Source organism: Dromaius novaehollandiae, chromosome 1 (assembly GCF_036370855.1).
Source record: "Dromaius novaehollandiae isolate bDroNov1 chromosome 1, bDroNov1.hap1, whole genome shotgun sequence".
Lineage (NCBI taxonomy): Eukaryota > Metazoa > Chordata > Aves > Casuariiformes > Dromaiidae > Dromaius > Dromaius novaehollandiae.
Window position 1 is genome coordinate 217,677,154 of NC_088098.1, and position 10,861 is coordinate 217,688,014.

Consider the following 10,861-nt stretch of genomic DNA (forward strand, 5'->3'; position numbering starts at 1 on the left):
ATTTGTCTTTCCTTCCCCTCCTCGACCCTGGGGAGTGAAACTGCACCGCCAAGCAGCTGCTGCCACTGGCCCTGGGTGCCTGCGCTTCTGCAGCACCTTGAGATGTGCTTCTGCACCCAATTGCTCTCTTGGAGCACTGGAACAGGTTGCCCAGAGAGGTTGGTGGCTCCTTGGAGCCACATGGTCCTGGGCAACCTGCTGTAGGTGACACTGCTTGAGGAGGGGGTTGGATGAGATGGTCCCCAGAGGTCCCTGCCAACCTCAACCCTTCTGTGACTCTGTGTGTACAACCATCCATCCTATGCAACTGCATGTACGAGTATATTCATTTACATCCATCAGCAGACTGCAGAGACGTTGCCTCAGCCCCGCAGACAGCCCAACGCTTTTATTGCCCCAAATGCTGCTTTGCTGGAGCTTTCGATGCTGTGTTCACCTCTTCTTCTCAAACCCGAGGAGCACCAAACTCGCTCACGAGGGAGATGGAATCACGGCAAGGCTGGTGTTGGACAGCATCCAGGGCGACCGGCCGAGGTGGCAGGGTCTGTGGTCACACGCAGTGCTAGTGACCCTGACATAACGCTCTTCGAAGCCTGCACTGAACCCTGATGAAGCAGAAAATTGTTTCCTTATGCGCCTGCAAGTAAACTCTCAAGTAAAATTGCTGCTCCCGTAAAACTTGCAGGGACTTTCCACTCTCAACATCAGCATTTAGGAGTCTAACTAGGCACAACGATGGCCAGATTTTGCTGTGCGTAACCACTGGGACGCGATGTTTTCAGTGCAGGGGTGCATGCAGCAAGACCCCAACTACGAGGTACCAAGCGTGGGACAAACACCCAAGCGATTTGCCTCCTAATAGTATGTCCTCCAGGGCTGGTGATGGATGGTTGTTGAGAGAGCAAGGGTTTCGGATGCTGTGGATCCATCAGCTGATGTTATTCCAGCAGCTACAGATAAGGGATTTTTCCCCAGAGTCCTGTTTCCTCCACATTTTTGGCTGTGGCCATGGGGACTTGAGTTGCAGCATCCCCTCCTCCAGCGGGGAAGGCAAGATGTTGTGGGCACAGGGAGGCATGGCATTGAGCTTGGACATGCCAGGAGGCCAGTCCCACACAAACCAGCATGTTCAGGCTATGATAAAAGATTTCCATGAATTGCAGCCTTGCTTGCATGATGTCTTATCAGCCTACTCCAGCGGTCCCGCGAGCCAGAGGCGCAGAAGACCTGGAGAGGGGCTGAACGAGGGGTGATGCTCTAGGGAACAACCCCCATTTGACCAGAGCTTGGCCAAGTAATCTCGTAAGTCATTTTATCACTGATTAAGATGCACCCCTTGCCCCTGAGCAGTCCTCGCTTCGGCACTGGGGGGGCTGAGGGCCAGCAGAAGCGCCCCGAGCCCTCCAGACACGACCGGTTGCTCTGAGACTTGTGCAATGATCCTGGCTCTGGCAGCAGGGGACTGGACTTGGTGACACTAGAGTCCCTCCCTGCTCCCGAGGACATAAATCTATAGTAACACGTTTATTAATAGCAGCACAGCGGTCGTTAGCTGAACAAGGAGAAGCACGGACTGGGCTCAGCAGAGCTTGAGTAAATAGCAGAGAATGTAACACAGCAAATTAAATCCCGGCAGGGGAGACAAAATGCCAACAAATATCCCATTATCTGTCTTTCTTCTGCTGGATTTCTACATAATTTATATTCACTGGTGGTAAAACTGGGATAGCGTCAGTGTGCCTGTGTACGAGTGTGCCTGTGTTAAATAGGAAGGTGATTTGGAAAAAAAATGAGTGAAAAAAATGCTTTATAATGCCGCAGAAAGGGAAAGATATCGTGCGTGCATCATTTCCTCCTTGGGAAAAGATTGCGAGATAAAATGGATGTGTGGATCTGCACAAAAGCTATTTCTATCTCACGCCAACAGACAAAAAGAAAGTGAAAATGAGATCAGCCTAACGCAGTGATTCTCTGCAATGGGAAATGTGGCAGAGATGACACATTGCAGAAATCCCGCAAAAAGCAAAGTATGAGGAAAACTGTTACAGAGAAGTAAAGTTTAGAAAAAAGAAAGAGAGAAGCTGTCAGAAAACCTGTGACACACAACTGTGGGCCGTGAGGGTGAGGCATCAAGGCACCCAAGCTTCATCTTGGGGCTGGACCGGGTGACTCGCAGTAGTTCCTGCCACCCCAAACCATTCTCCACTCTGAAACTGGTGAAGTCCCCCCCATTTCTGGGGGGACAGAGCCAGGACAGAGCCGGAGCTGTGTGTGCTGTGCAGCAGAGATGAGCTCCAGCCCGTGGAGACCTTCTGGCCAAGTGCTCCATCCTACAGCAGAAGTCCTGCAAAAAGTGCTGGAGTCCTCCCTGCAAGCTGTCCCCCTTGATGTCACCCCAAAAGCCCTGGGGGTTCATCTGACCCTACGCTGGCAATGCGGACATCTGCCTCTGCCGCGGCCATCGGCAGCAGGCCAGTTGCACCCTCAAGGCAGATTCGCTGATGCAACGGCAGCAACGCATCCCGCCTGGGCACGCGTTGCCAAGCCCGGTGGTCAGACGTGAGAAGAGATTGGCCACGACCTCAACACCTTGGGTGGAAAACACAGGAGTAAAGGGAAAAGGGCCTCTCCGCTGTGGGGAAAAAAGGGTTGCTTTTGGCATGGATGGTTGTTTCCAAGGAGAGCATGCAGATGCTCTTGCAGCTCCGCATGTCCCAATGTGGTATCGCTTGTGCAAACTCGACCCCCCCAACCCCAGGGCTCAGGGAGCTAAACTCAGCGATGACTTGAAGAGATTAAAAAAAAAAAAAGAAATCATTCAAAGCACAGAGGGAAGGAAACGGAGAGGCTGCAGGAAAAGGAGAAGGGAGATCTCTGAGCTGAGATTTCAGATGCGTGCGTCACGCAAGCAACGTGGCTGGCAGTTGCATAACGTCAGAAATCATTCGCACGGTTTCATTTTCAGGAGCGGCGACGGGCTCGGGAGCCATCCCGCCGGGTGGATCCGCTCGGATGAGCCAGGGACACGGGTCGCCCCACCCGCAGAAGCAGCATGTCCTTAAGCCTGACCACAACTCCTGCCCTTGTTTTCCCTTGCCATTTCCAGCCGCAGGAGCTACGGATTTGTTTGTGCTGGCAGTTTTACTGTAGGCAAATGCAATTCAGTCCAAGGGCATCAAAGACATTTGCTGTAAAAACTCCTCGGATATGTGAGTTTTGCTTGTTCTCGGTAGGATTTTATGAATAAACGGTTAGTCCTGCCCTCTGGATAGTTCCAGTCACTGAGTTATACCCCGCGGTCCCTAACTGGGAGAAACCCAGCTGGGTGCATATTACAGAAAGGTGATGTCTCACGTCCTCCTTCGGCATTTTCTGTTCTAACAACACCCTCCTGTGTGTTTGGCCGGAAATATTCCCTGCTCCGAGCAGCTCAAAAGCCAAGGGTAGGATGAACAAAAACACAAAACGAAGTATATAAACCCTTTCCCCGGGGGAGACCTCCCTTTCCATAGGCTACAGGCAGGGCGCCGGGGTCGGAGAGAGACATCTGCTAACACGACTCTGGAGGGAGGTGATCCCAAGCTAGAGTTTTCTGATTTGGGGTTTTATACATCGTAAATAATATCCCGAACACTTTTTTCCCCTGTGTATTTCGCTGATGCTAAAACAGGAGTGAAAAATGAGACAAAGATTGGGGGTTTGCTGGTTATTTTTAAAAAGTGGTCTAAAAGACTTTGCAGTGCTGTTTGAAAGGAACAGCTGGAGAAAATGCATGAGAACAGGAAAAAAAACCCAAAAACAGGAGCCAGGAGAGCTCCAAAGCACGGCGGGTGCAGACATCCATGCAGAAACCACCTTTTCGAAGGAGAAGCTATTGCAAAACGAACAGGATATGCTGCAGAAACGGCGCAGATGGGGCAGAAAGCCTTGTGCCTTGCACGTGCGGCCGTCGGAAAGCTCGGATAGGCACGGCTTTCTCCCCGGAGCAACCCAGAGGTTGTTTCTGACTTCTAAATAAACCCCAGGCTTGCACATCTGCACACACGGCCTGGGACCAGGGCCCCAACTCCCCAAACTGCTGCCGGCCGGCGCATCCCTGTGCAAGAAGCACCTAGACACAAACTCATTTACTTTCCACCCATCTGCTTCTCCAGCATATTCAAGGGCAGGTTTTTTTCCTCCCTCCACATAGGGCCTGTTATCCACAGATTAGCACACCAGGAATCCGCAGCTTTTTGGGAAGAATACAGTGAGATTTGGGCTGATCCTCGCCACGCGACTGCCCCGGGAGCGGGGAGCAACGCCGGCCGCCCGCGTGCTGGAGGGACGAGCTCGAGGCAGAGCAGGTGCAGAGAAACGCTGCTGCGGCAGACGGGGAACCGAGCACGAACCGTAGCAGAGGAAGTTCAAAACTGCCCTAGGCCAGCAAAAAAGCAGGACCGAGAGGTTATAAATACCCCGAGAGGAAACGCTGCGGGGAGGAGAGGGCCGGGGAAGCTGCAGGACACGCTGGGACGAGGCACGAGCACGGGAGCAAGGCGGGAGCGGCGGGCAGGGATGCTCCTGCCTGCTAGAGCCAGCGGGTGCTGGAGCCACCTGGGATTGGGATAAACCTGGCTATTTTGGGCACAGCTTGTTGCTGGGTGCTGCTCTCCCAGCTCTGGGCTTCTCCATGCGCCTGACGGGTCCCCGCAGCCCTTGTGCATCTGCCCCAAGGCAAAAGTCACATCTGGCCTCGCTGGAGAAGGGACTGGAAAAATTGCAGCTGCAAATGCTTCATTTGTGGAAAATAGACTCAGGATGGGGTTCAGGAGATTATTTGCTCCCGGAGGCCGTCCTGGCTGTGCCACAGCGGTCACGCCAACACCGGGTCTCAGCCAAGGCAGCGTCCACCAGCGCGGCCGGCGGGCAGGCTGCAACCTGCCTCCCTAACGAGTTAGCTCATCCCGGAGTTTCCTCCAGCCAGGCACCTGGCATCGATCCCTGCTGGCCGACGCTTCCCATCCCTGCGACGCTCCGGTCACGCTTCTATCCCAAAGTTTCCCGCGTCGCTTGTTGCTCTGCGGCGCAGCTTTCCCACGCCGTTGTCCCCGTTTATTTCTAAAATTAACACGTTCAGACCCTGGGGGCTTAGCGACAGGTCCTGAGCCGGGTAATTAAGCTCCTCAGCTGTCCGCGAAGACCACATTGAGGCAGGCGACAGCACGAGACATCACGCGGTTACTCCGTGCCGGAGCGCGTGCTCGGGAAATAACGGGGACATGCGGCGAGGCCGCAGCGAGAGCGGCCCGGCGCCGGGGGAAGTGGGCAGCAAACCCAGCACGGCCACGCGGTCAAGCTAGGAGGGCTCAGGGGAGCCAAAAAAACGTGTTTTCCCTCTGGAACTTTTTTTGAGCTAATTGGCCAAAGCCGATCGTGACTTTGTGCGTGTCTGCAGGAGCAAGGGGGACCATCGAGGAGCCGCTGCATTTAGTGGATGTCAAAGCGGACGGATGCCGCGCTTGGGCTCAGTGCAGCCGGGAGAAGATGCTCCTTTCCAGCACGTTTCACCTCCCTGACAGCTTCCATCCGAGCACGAGAGACCGTAGATCAGGGCAGGGAGCAGAGAAAAAAAAAAAACGCAGTCATGAAATTTCTGCAGACGCCTGATAAAAGGCCCTTCGGGGCAGATCGATAGGGCCTGGATGGCTGCTGAGAAATCCAGCCCTGATGGGAGCTGGATAGAGGACGTTCGTGGCCCGCTGGAGCTGAACCAGCATCTGCCTGGGCGCGCGGCACCGTGCTGCCTCGAAAGGATGCTGCGTAAGGTTATCACTTAAAGCGAGTAGGAGGAAATACAGACATGAATGTCGATAAGCTCCTGAAGCTGCTCACTCCGGCCTGTTTGCAGGGCTGGGGTGTCCTTGGTGCACACGGCCAGCCCTAAACATCTCCCTATTTTGTCTAATTTGTCCCTGTTTTTTGCTTTACTCCAAAGTCCTCGATGAGCATTTTCCTTTTCTGCTCTGCACCTCCGGAGCAGTAGCGACGAGCTGGGCGCCTGCCCAGGCGAGTGGCACGACCTGACAGCGCAGTGGCCTGGAAATCCCGGCACTTCCCAGATGCCACGGTGCCGGCCGTACCGCCCTGGCAGCGTTTGCGGTCACCTGCCGCCGCGTCCCTAAGCCAAGCGCCCCAGCCGGCACCTGGGTGCTGAACCTGGAGCCCAAACGTGACTCGCAGCTTCCCCCCCCGGCGCTGTCTCTCCGCGTCCCGCAGAAAGTCCCTTGGCCGCGGCTCGTCCTTCCTGGAAAGCCCGGAGGTGCATCTCCGCGGCAGGAGGTGGCGAGAGCAGGTTTCATCCCCCCCAGACCTATCTGCTCGGCTGGAGCGCGGTAACGGCATCGCAAACGGGTGCACGCCGCGGAAGGCAGCCGCGACCACCCGGCGAGGTGACCTAGGGAGGGATGCGCCCGTAGGACCCCGGCAAGTGTCCGAAGCACCACGGTGCATCGTGCACGCACCTTGCAGTGAGCCTGGGGTGTGACGTGCCTCGTAAGCTAAGAAAAACCGCAATAACTGGAGCGGTAACAGGTTTTTCAGCCTCTGCTCCGGAGCGCAAGCACAAATCTCTCAGAGTCCCCCAGATGCAGCACCTCCGAAATGGAGGTGGAGGGAAAGACAGGACCCCGAAACCTGCAGAGCTGCAGCAGTGCAGCGTGTCCTGCTCCGGAGCAGATGCTTTCGCTCCGGCTTTAACCCTTTCCTGCACCCGGTCACTGCAGGTTTCTCCGAGCCAGGAGGCCACATCAGCTCTTTGCAACCAGCACGCTGATTTTTGCCTTGAATTGGTGCAAAGATGGAGCAGTTAAGCCTGGCCGATGTCCCCCTGCAAGGCGGGCGCTGTCGGCAGGTCACCGAAGGCAACCGGCAGGGTTAAGCTTGAGGACGCGCAGGTAAAGTTCACACCTGCCTGGTAATCCGCCCCAAGGGCCACCCAGACACCAGCAGAGCGGGGCGAAAAGCAGCTTTCCCGTAAGGGCAGGAGCAGCTCCATAAGCGAAAGCAGCCCCGGCAGCCCCCGGGGCTGGCTACGAGGCTGCAGAATGAAGAAACAAGTGGAGCTGCTCTGCTGGAAAAAAAGGAGTCAAATAAATAACCAAGAGCAGAGAGGAAGCAGCAAAATATATGTGCAGAGAGTCCTCGCAGAACAGGCAGCACAGAACATTTGTGATCACTCTTTTTTTTTTTTTCTTTTTTCCCTGTAGTTTTTGAACTACCAGAAAAATCCAGCTCCCGAAACGGAACCGGTCCGAAGAGCCTTTGCAAAACGAGCGCGGGGAAAGCAGCACGAGAAACCACGGCAATGCGACCTGCCCCGGCGCTCGGGGGACGGAGCCCGGGCAGGCTCCGTGCGGACGGCTCGGCAGCGTTTTCCCACGCAGGACAGACGCCGGGATACTCACAATTTCAGGACTCGCCTTTCACGGTCCCGCCGCTCGGGTAGCAAAAGTTTTTCCTGCTGCCCGCGAGCGCTCTGGCCATTCGGTACTTTTACTTCCCAGCCCGGAGGTGGGGATGGGTGTGTGGAGGTGGGGCTTAGCCTACAATTTCAGAAGCCGGAGTACATTTATAATGGCAAATTTTGCAATGGTTTTCAAAAGGATCTATTTTTTTTTTTGGCCTTATAAGCTGCAGTTCCAAAAAGTTGCAAGGCTGCTGATACGCTTAGTTCACACAGAGCTTTGCAAACTGCTTACAAAGTCCGAGCACAAACTGACCTTCGCTTTGCTCTGTCCCCTGCCTCCCTTCCCCCCCCCCCATGAGGGTCCGTCCCTCGTGGGCTTTTCCATCACGTTCATTTTCTCATCCCGATTTATCTGCTTTTGAAGCCGGTTTGGGAGTTTTGATCCAGAGCATTTGTTTATAAGACCCCACGTTAGTTACTTATTTTTAAAGACCTCTCCTGATTATGTTTTGCGCTAATCACTGAGGAACTTTCAGATAAGAAACAGAGGAATTAATGCATTTGCAGCGCCAGCTAAATCTGTCAAAGGAAAGCAGAGATTTCTCGCTTTGGCTTCCCATCAGCTGCCTAATTGCTTTCGGGCTTTGCGTCGGGACGGGCTGGTGGCCGGCACCCGGGAGCTTTCCTGGCTCTCAGGGATATTCGTGCTCGCTGCCGCGTGCCGGTCTGCGCACGGAGCAGCCGGCGTGCCGCATGGATGTGCCGCCCCAGCGGTCCAGTCTATCCACCTTCGCTCCCGCATTGCTGCTCTCCTCCGTCGCGCTCCATTAGCGATTTCTTTCCCAAGAAATTGCAAGCTGCCCGGCAGAAACTGCCGCCCTTGAAAAATCCAAGCACCTCTCTGCAACCACCCGCAGCAGAGGAGCTGCTTCCAAAGCCAAGCCTGACCTGTAAAGCCTAGACCAGACCCAAGAGATGGTCCCTCTCCAGCGCTGAGAAGCCCGGGAGCTTGCACAGGGACCTTTTAACGTGGTGGAAAGGGGCAGGGAGGGAAAGGATTTAGCAGAACAGTCTCAATTATGCATCCTCCGATGCTCACGCACGCGAGAGACCAGGTTTGCTGGTGCTCCAGGAGGGCTGCAGCCGTCGTCTTGTCCCTTGGGCTTCCGACGGGATGAGGAGGGTGCAGCAAGGCCGGTGGGGAATATTGGGTTGGGATTATCAACCTTGAAGGGGGTTGCACTTCTTTGCTGGACAGATAACTCCCCAGCTTTAGAGCAAAGCGTTCGTGGACTAGCTAAATTCACACGCTGCTGCTTTCAAAGCTCTGATCCTGCGCACTCTTTTGAGAATCACCTTACAGGCTAAATAAACATCATTTTTGCAGATCTGGAGACTGAATTGCCCCGTGAGGTGCTGCAGGGGTGCCGGAGCTGAGCACAGCGACCAGGTTATTTCGAACGCCCTCGGATGCTTGGATTTCCGAAGGCAGCTCCGACACGAGCACGTGCAATTTTGTGTTGTACCTCGGAGCATCAAGGGTAGGAAAACCACATGCTGGAGAGCAGGGAGTGAAGATCTGTGCTGGAAAACGAAAAGGGAAGCACAAGGGCAGGGTGCAGGAGCCGCTCGAAGTAGAAAGGAAACACCTCCGACCGTAGCAGACTTCTCAGAAGTCAGTGATGGTGCAAGCTCAGCTCTTTGCACTGAGGGCAACCCAGAGCAGGGATCTCCTTGCTGGTGAACAAGGAAAAAGCAGCCCAGTGGTAGGAGGTTTTGCGGCTTTGGGCTACTCCAGCCTGGGGAAAAAGGGGACGAAGCACTGGCCAAGGCAGCTGGGAATGGGACCGACCTATGTGATGCCCCTGCTCACCCACCTGGCTCCATCCAACCCTCCTGCTCTTCCCCTGCACCATTTTAGGAGAAGATTATCTTCTGCCCATGCACAAACTCTTCAAATAATAATTAAACCACTTTATTAGCTCTAGCAGGGGGGAGGCATTTTGCTAAGCAGGAGACGGCCGAATCAGTGCGTTCAAAAATATTCCTTGCCTAAATGACCCTGAACTGTCCTCCCAGCAGGGCTGCATCACACAGATAATGCACTGCAGAGAAAATAAACTTTATCTGCTCTCGTAGGCTCCGCAATATCTCAGGAAGGAATTATTAGATCTAAAATGTATAATTAATATTTTACAGCTGCATAACTGCTTGCTTTCCAGAAAAGCTTTCCGGAGAGGCTGTTGACACCCAAAGGGGACCTGAAAAGTGGGGTGTCACCCCCCTCGCCTGCAGAGTGGCTGGGATGGGCGGACAACCGTGGGCTCTGCACAGCCTCCAGCCCTCCCATCGCCTCCGGTATTGCATGAAATAAGAGCACCATCTATTGACCCCTCGTCCGCGGTGCCGCTGGCCTCCTCGCTTTAGCACCGCGGGGTTTGCAGCCGTGCAGGCGAGCCACATCTCCAGCCCGCGAGCAGCTCTGAGGGATGCTCAGATTTATTTTGCATTGCATGGGACAGGACGGGGAAGGGGATGCAGGAGAAAGGCCCCTGCATCGTCTTGAGACGGAGCACTTTCTCCTGGCGAGCAGAGCCCTGCGACCTCCCTGCTTGGCCCTGGCTCCTGCCCGCTGCTGCCACTCTCCGACCGAGAGTCTTTCTGCAGCTATTTTAGCGCTTGCCCTCCTAGGCCACACGCAGCCTTTGACCTTCAAATATTTGGATATGTTTGCTTTGCAGACCACGAGTGCACCCCACTGAAAAGAGACAGCTAGTGCCTATTAAAAATCCGGCACTGAGAAAGTGCCAGCCAATAAAAACTGAATGGGCTCCACGAGACTGCTTTCATAGAGAGAAATTATATCAAGCTCATCACAGTAAATTCAGTGCTATTAAGTTCTTCAGAGAATGTGGTGAAAGGACTCTCTCTTGGAGCAATTAAAACCAATTTGCAGTAAACAATGGCAGTATTTATTGTGTGCAAAGAGTGTGTCCTGGGGGTGCTGGGGGACACCAAGGTGACCACGAGCCAGCAAGGTGCCCGTGTGGCCAAGAAGGCCAGTGGTGTCCTGGGCGCATTAGGCAGAGCGTTGCCAGCAGGTCGAGGGAGGTGATCCTGCCCCTGTGCTCAGCGCTGGTGAGGCCACACCTGGAGTGCTGGGTCCAGTGCTGGGCTCCCCAGTACAAGAGAGACAGGGAGCTACTGGAGAGAGTCCAGTGGAGGGCTGCTAAGGTGATGGAGGGACTGGAGCATCTCTGCTATGAGGAAAGGCTGGGAGAGCTGGGGCTGTTCAGCCTGGAGAAGAGAAGGCTCAGCAGGGATCTCATCAACGTATACAAATATCTGAAGGGAGGGTGTCAAGAGGATGGGGCCAGATTCTTCCCAGTGGTGCCCAGCAACAGGACAAGAGGC

At 54.7% G+C, this 10,861-nt stretch overlaps 1 protein-coding gene across 1 annotated transcript in view; it reads right to left on the reverse strand.

Moving 5' to 3' along the window:
• SLCO2B1 (solute carrier organic anion transporter family member 2B1) overlaps nucleotides 1–7,568 on the reverse strand; it is a 58,023-nt gene extending 50,455 nt beyond the window's left edge. Inside the window, exon 1 of the mRNA XM_026115319.2 lies at nucleotides 7,446–7,568. The gene's annotated coding sequence lies outside the window, so the exon portion shown is untranslated. The remainder of the gene's footprint in view (nucleotides 1–7,445) is intronic.
• Nucleotides 7,569–10,861: the final 3,293 nt, after the last annotated feature.